Below are 6,797 nucleotides of genomic sequence, written 5' to 3' on the forward strand. Positions count from 1 at the left end.
ACATGGCACAAAACGGGCAAAAGAACCGAACTAGATGCAGATGGGAATCTGATGATTGTACACACATCGGATGGTGTTGCGTGGAAAAAGTTTGATGAATTACATGGTGACAAAGCGGCAGATCCGAGGCATCCTCGAGTCGGCATCAGCACGGATGGGTTCAGTGTGTTTGGTATGACGGCAGCCCAATACAGTTGTTGGCCCGTATTTGTCTTTCCACTCAATCTCCCCCCCGGACAGATTATGCAAAGAAAGAACATTTTCCTGACGTTGATAATTCCAGGGCCCAACTATCCGGGGAATAATATGAATGTGTACATGCAGCCGCTTAAGGACGAATTGCAAGAAGCCTGGGATAATGGGTTCAAGACATACAACGCCTATAGCAAACGGAACTTCATAATGCGTGTCTGGTACATGTACTCGACGCATGACTTGCCGGCGTATGCGCTATTCGTTGGCTGGTGTGTGCGTGGAAGGTTCCCGTGCCCCACATGCAAGGGAGCTCTTGAGTTTCGTTGGCTTCAGGCCGGTCGCAAGTTTTCTTGCTTCGACATGCATAGACAGTTCCTGAATCCTCGCCATAAGTTCAGGAAAGACAAGAAGAACTTCATCAGAGGTAGAGTTGTCAAAAACTCTGCACCACCTACATTGACAGGCCAACAGACCCTGGATCAGTTAAACGCTCTCGAGCCAGATCCAGAGCGTCCAGGGTACTTCAAGGGGTATAATTCTAAGCACGCCTGGACTCACAAAACATGCTTATGGGATCTGCCTTACTTCAAAGACCTCCTTTGCCCACACAACATCGACGTGATGCACACTGAGAAGAATATCGCCGAGGCACTTTTTGGTACATTGTTCGGCATAGATGGGAAGTCAAAGGATAATACTAAGGCTAGAGTCGATCTGGAGGCGCTATGTGATAGGCCGTTACAAAACATGAAAGAACCGAAAGGAAAGCAGAACTGGACGAAGCCAAAGGCATGGTTCAATCTTGGAAGGCCAGCTATGAGGGAAATTATCTTGTGGGTGAAAATGCAGTTGATGTTCCCCGATGGGTATGCAGCGAATCTACAGAGGGGAGCCAGTCTTGATAAATTGAAGATATTTGGTCTCAAGAGTCATGATTGGCACATATGGATTGAGCGGGTAATGCCGGTGATGTTGCGTGGCTTCATCCCTGAGGATGAATGGCTAGTACTGGCAGAACTCAGCTATTTCTTCCATGTTCTTTATGCGAAAGAACTATCACCTGGCGTGCTAGAAGAAATGGAAGAGTTGGCGCCGGAATTGATCTGCAAGTTAGAGAAGATCTTTCCACCGGGCTTCTTTAATCCAATGCAACATTTGATTTTGCATCTCCCAACCGAGGCAAGATTGGGGGGGGGGCGTGCAAAATCGTTGGTGCTACCCAACTGAGAGGATGCAGAAGACGCTTCGACAAAAATGTAAAAATAAACGTAGAATTGAAGCATCGATTGCTGAGGCATTCATCACTGAGGAGGCGGCAAACTGCGTGACAGCACACTACGAAGCCAAAAATCGTCATTTGCATAATCCGAAGCCTCGGTACAATGCTGACGACCCTAAAAAGGGTGGATCCAACCTCAGCCTATTCAAAGGGAATCTCGCACCAGCCAGTGTTTCAAATCCAGTATCTTTGGATAACGAACAATGGCGGACCATTTCGTTGTATATCTTCAACAACCTGATAGAAGTGCGGCCGTACATCGAGTAAGTTCTCGGTACATAGTTTCGCAACTTCTATTTCCTTTGAACTGCTCTTATTCCTGGATATTTCATACAGTCGATACGTCGCCTTATTCTCGTATGGAGCGGTGATCCAAAAGGATTCTGTCGAAGAGTATGAGCTTCTCGCAAAGCAAGGAGGCGGCTATCCCGGTTTCATCTCTTGGTTCAAACAAACGGTAATTTCTATTAGACAATTTCATTTCATTCGCTAATTTGTGCGTAATGCAACAATCCTTTTATATTAAACTTGTAGGCTAATTCAGAGTCTATGGACGCCGAATTGAGACAAGTCGCTAATGGTTTTGACTATAAGGTCCGTTCATTTGACAAATACGACATCAACGGGTATCGCTTTCGTACCTATGGCAAAGAGCTATCTATGGCCGACCGAAAGTCTACAAATTGTTGTGTATCTGCTATCGGCGAAGGAGGTACCGAGTATTATGGGAGAGTTGAAGCAATTTATGAACTTCTATTCTATGGTGAAAACCCACCGAATGTCGTAGTCTTCAAATGTTATTGGTTTCAGCCGAAGGAGACTAGAAGGACTCATGAACATATAGGGCTAGTTGAAATCAACCAAAGCACCCATTTAGATGTTCCTGATGTCTATATTACGGCTCAACAGGCGACCCAAGTATTCTATCTACCGTGGGCCTGCCAAACTAATCCAAATCTGAAAGGTTGGGATGTCGTTTACGAAGTGCCGCCACGTGCTAGACTATCTCCCCCAAAGGAAGAGGATTATGAACCTCACATTAACCCAGACACATATGAAGGAGAATTCTTCCAAGAGACACGTCTTTCCAAAAAGCGTTTCAAGAACCGCTATACTTCACCCCAAAATATTGAAGTAGACAGCGACAGTGAATCCGACATCACCCCAGAGGAGGAACAAGAAGAGCCGGAACAAGAAGAGGTTACTGCTACGGATGACCTGTCATTGCTTGACCGATTACGTCAAGGTGGCCTTCCACATGTTGATGCCACTGAACCCTATGAGCCCGTCATTGATTATAGTGATGATGATGATTATGCATTTATTGATGATACTGATCGAGATTATTAGTAGTGTCAGGTATTAAATTTTTTTATGTTGTACTTGATGATGATACACTTAAGTGATACACATATTATTATTCATGTCGGTCTTTTTTTATGTTGTACTAATTTCGTTTACTGTTTGTCATGGCAGGTGTTGAAAGATGGTGGGCACTAGTCGGGAGCGCGCCAAGGCCCCTTCTTCGTCGGCGCGTGGTCTGAGGTCTTCCATTCCAGACGCACCTCTCCGCCGAGCGTTGCTGGACAGTATGGCCACACCGCCGGGCCCTTCTTCATCGACCGCGGTGCCCAGCAGGGGACGAGGTAGGAAGAGAGGAGGTGGGGCACGTGGTCGCGGGAGAGGAGGTAGGGTGACTGCTACGGCGCCTTCCTCGACGCCACCCCCAGCTGTTTCACCCGAGCACGTGACTGCTAGGGTGGACTCGTCCGAGGAGGAGGCTACACGGACTCCGGTCCACGAGCCTCCGGTCCACGGGTCTTGGGCCCACGAGCCTCGGGTCGACTGGCCTTCGGCCCACGAGAGTTCGGCCCACGAGACCCCGGAGGAGCACACGTCCGGATGGGGTACCTGGCCGGATCAGCCCGAGGAGCCAAGTGGCCATGCTGATGATGGCGGGGAGCCGACTGATTTTGAGGAGGAGGGGGGCACCGTCTACCAGCGTGGTGCTACTCGGCTCCCGTTCGTGCCGGCGACCAGCGAGCAGAGGTGGTTGATTTTCCCTGATGGGGAGAGGTACGTAAGTGCATTTAATATTTTTGTACCTTCTGCATTCACGTTTCTTCAAATACCTAATGCGTTGGCCTTGTCATGCTGCAGGGGTTGGGACCAACATCATAGTGTCCGCCGGCCCAACTCCGTCCTTGGAGTTCTTTGCCGGCAAAACTTCCCGGGGTTTGTCACGTTGCCTGGTGAGGGTCGGCTTCCATAGCTTGGATTGAGCTGGGAGCACTACGTGGCTGCCCCGGCCTCGCCGGATGAGATTATCGACGGTGTCGTGTGTGACACGAGGGCAGGCATGGTGATCAGAAAGTTCTGGGTAATTTCTCCTTTACACATTTAAAAATCTTCAACTAGCTAGTTATTAATTGTACTAATCAATATTGTCTCATTTGATTGCAGACATTCTACAGGTGTGAGGAGGGATACGAGGAGGACGTGGCACATGTTATCGAGAACGTCTGGAAGCGCCTACTACAGAACTTACGGCACGAGGCTCGGGTGCAGGCTGTTCGAGACTACTACGCCTTGCGTGGTATCAAGAAGACCAAGCCGGCGTGCCTCGATAAGTTCCTAAGTAAGGAGCAGTACATGAAGGTAATTCTTAAGGCCTTCTACTTAAGTTCCTTCAGTTAGTAATTCTTAGCCATAGCGCTCAAGTTTCTATTTGCTAACTTAGGCGCCTCCGAGATGGTGTGCGGATCGGATGGATTGGTGGGAGGTGTTGGTCAATGAGTGGTGCTCGAAGGAATGGCTAGCCCTCCACAACGAGGCCAAGGACAAACGTGCCCAAATGGAAGGTGTGCCACACCATCAAGGCAGCTCCAACTTATATCAGTTCGGGCGGAACTGGGTATGTGGTTTGCTTCATGATTCATGCAATTCATTCATCATGCTAGCTTGAGCCCTTTAATTACTAATTTACATTGTTTCTCTCTTTCAGGCACGCCACAATAAGGTGGGTAAGGTGCCAGAGGTGTACGACCTGTATGCCATGGCCCACACTGCCTCTTTCAAGGAAGTCAAGGCTTTCTCTCAGTCTGACCTCGATGATGCAAACAACTTCACCAACATCTCCTCCCACAACAAGCTCGTGAGATATAGAGATGAGGGGAAGGCGAGGAAAGGGGAGGACTTTAACCCGAGCCAGGGTCCCATTGATCCAGAGCTGGTGATGATATCTGGTGGCGGGAGGTCCCATGGCTCCATAGCCATTGGAGATGGACTTATCCGTTGTCCTAGCACTCTCCCGGAGATCAAGGCGCGCCAGTCGAGCTCCGCTCCTGAGATAAGGCCTCGTGAACGGCCAGTGCAACTCGCCATCAAGGTTAGTGATATGTACTCAGCTATCTTTCTCCATTACATTGTGTGCGCTTCCATCAATGATTACAAAGGGTCATGTGAGTGGTGTTGCAGGCTGCTATACAGAGTGAGATAGATAGAACGGAGAAACTTCTGGCGGAGGCGGCGGAGAGGCAGCGGGAGTTGGAGGAGTGGACGACAAAGATGATGGAGGAGGAGAGGGCACGGAATGACATGCAGGCAAGGGCCATGTACGAGCTCCTTGTGGTAAGTTTCTTCTGCAGATTAGCCAAAACATTCATGTAGTGTTTGTCTCATTACTAACTAGTATGACTGAGTCGTCAAAACCAAATGTGCAGTCTGTGTGCGAGAAGACCGGTCAGACCGCTCCGCCGATGCCGGTGATTTCTCCTGGAACCACGGTGAGTTTAATTTGAATGGACATTACTTGCTAGTCTTAACATTTGAGTGTCATCATGCTAACAAGACATTGGAAATGATCTTTGGTGCAGCGTAACTCCAGACAAGCATCGCACGATCCTTCTCCAGCTACCGACACGAGCCAGCCCGCTCCTACACCTCCTGGATCATGGTAAGTTTATCTAGTGTTTTGCTTAACACATGCATAAAGACCTAGACTTAGCTTTATTTCCTCCAATGCTTACCATAATGACCTAGACTTAGCTTCTTCTCCTCCAAAATGACTTAATAAGCTTACTGACCTCCAAAACCATCCATTTTACCTAAGTTAGCTCTAAAACGATCTGTACTTAGCTTACTTATGTCAAAAATTGCATAATTAGCTTAGTTAGCTCATAAACGATCCATTTTACCTAAGTTAGCTCTAAAATGACCCATTTTACCTTGGTTACCTTATAAATGATCCAGTTCATCCAAGTTAGCTCAAAAATGACCCATTTTACCTAGATTAGCTCCTAAATGATCCATTTTACCTACGTTAGCTTTAAAATGACCCATTTCACCTAGGTTAACTCCAAAATGACCCATCTTACCTAGGTTATCTCATAAACGATCCATTTCAACTAATTTAGCTCATAAACGATCCATTTCACCAAGTTAGCTAAAAAACAATCCATTTCACCTAAATTAGCTCTTAAATGATCCATTTCACCTAAGTTAGCTCAAAAAGATCCATTTCAACTAAATTAGCTCATAAATGATCCATTTCACCTAAGTTAGCTAAAAACGATCCATTTCAACTAAGTTAGCTCATAAATGATTCATTTCACCTAAGTTAGCTAAAAAACGATCCATTTCACCTTAGTTACCTCAAAAACGATCCATTTGACCTTAGTTAGCTCATAAACGACCCATTTCAACTAAGTTAGCTCATAAATGATCCATTTCACCTTAGCTAGCTCATAAACGACCCATTTCAACTTAGTTAGCTCATATATGATCCATTTCACGTAAGTTAGCTCATAAATGACATACTCTTCTTGTTCTAGTCTTCTTCTTGTTCTACTCTTCTTGTTCTAGTCTTCTTCTTGTTCTACTCTTCTTGTTCTAGTCTTCTTATTCTAGTCACCTATTTCTAACTTTCCTATTCTTCATTTTGCAGATTTCATTCACTTGACGAAAGCTTGCATAGATGGAGTGCTCCTTATCCCTTTCTCTGTTTCTTTTGTATCGTTGAACTATGCATGTATCATTGATGAAACTATTGTAATATATATGGTTGGATGCCTCTATGTTGAACTTGCTATGTATGATGGAACTATGCATGGAACTTGGTATGGTTGGATGGAACTATGCATGTATGATGAAGTTATGTGTTGGATATCTTATATGTTTGCTCTGTAATTGCCTTGTGAAATATATCTATATATGTCATATATATTTGCTGTGAAAATTGTTGGATTTAATAAAAAACAGAAAAAAGAGCCAATATCCAGGCTCTTTGCCGTCTGCCACCGATGGCAACGGGCTCTTTGCCGTC

The sequence above is a fragment of the Aegilops tauschii genome, chromosome 5 (genome assembly GCF_002575655.3).
Source record: "Aegilops tauschii subsp. strangulata cultivar AL8/78 chromosome 5, Aet v6.0, whole genome shotgun sequence".
Lineage (NCBI taxonomy): Eukaryota > Viridiplantae > Streptophyta > Magnoliopsida > Poales > Poaceae > Aegilops > Aegilops tauschii.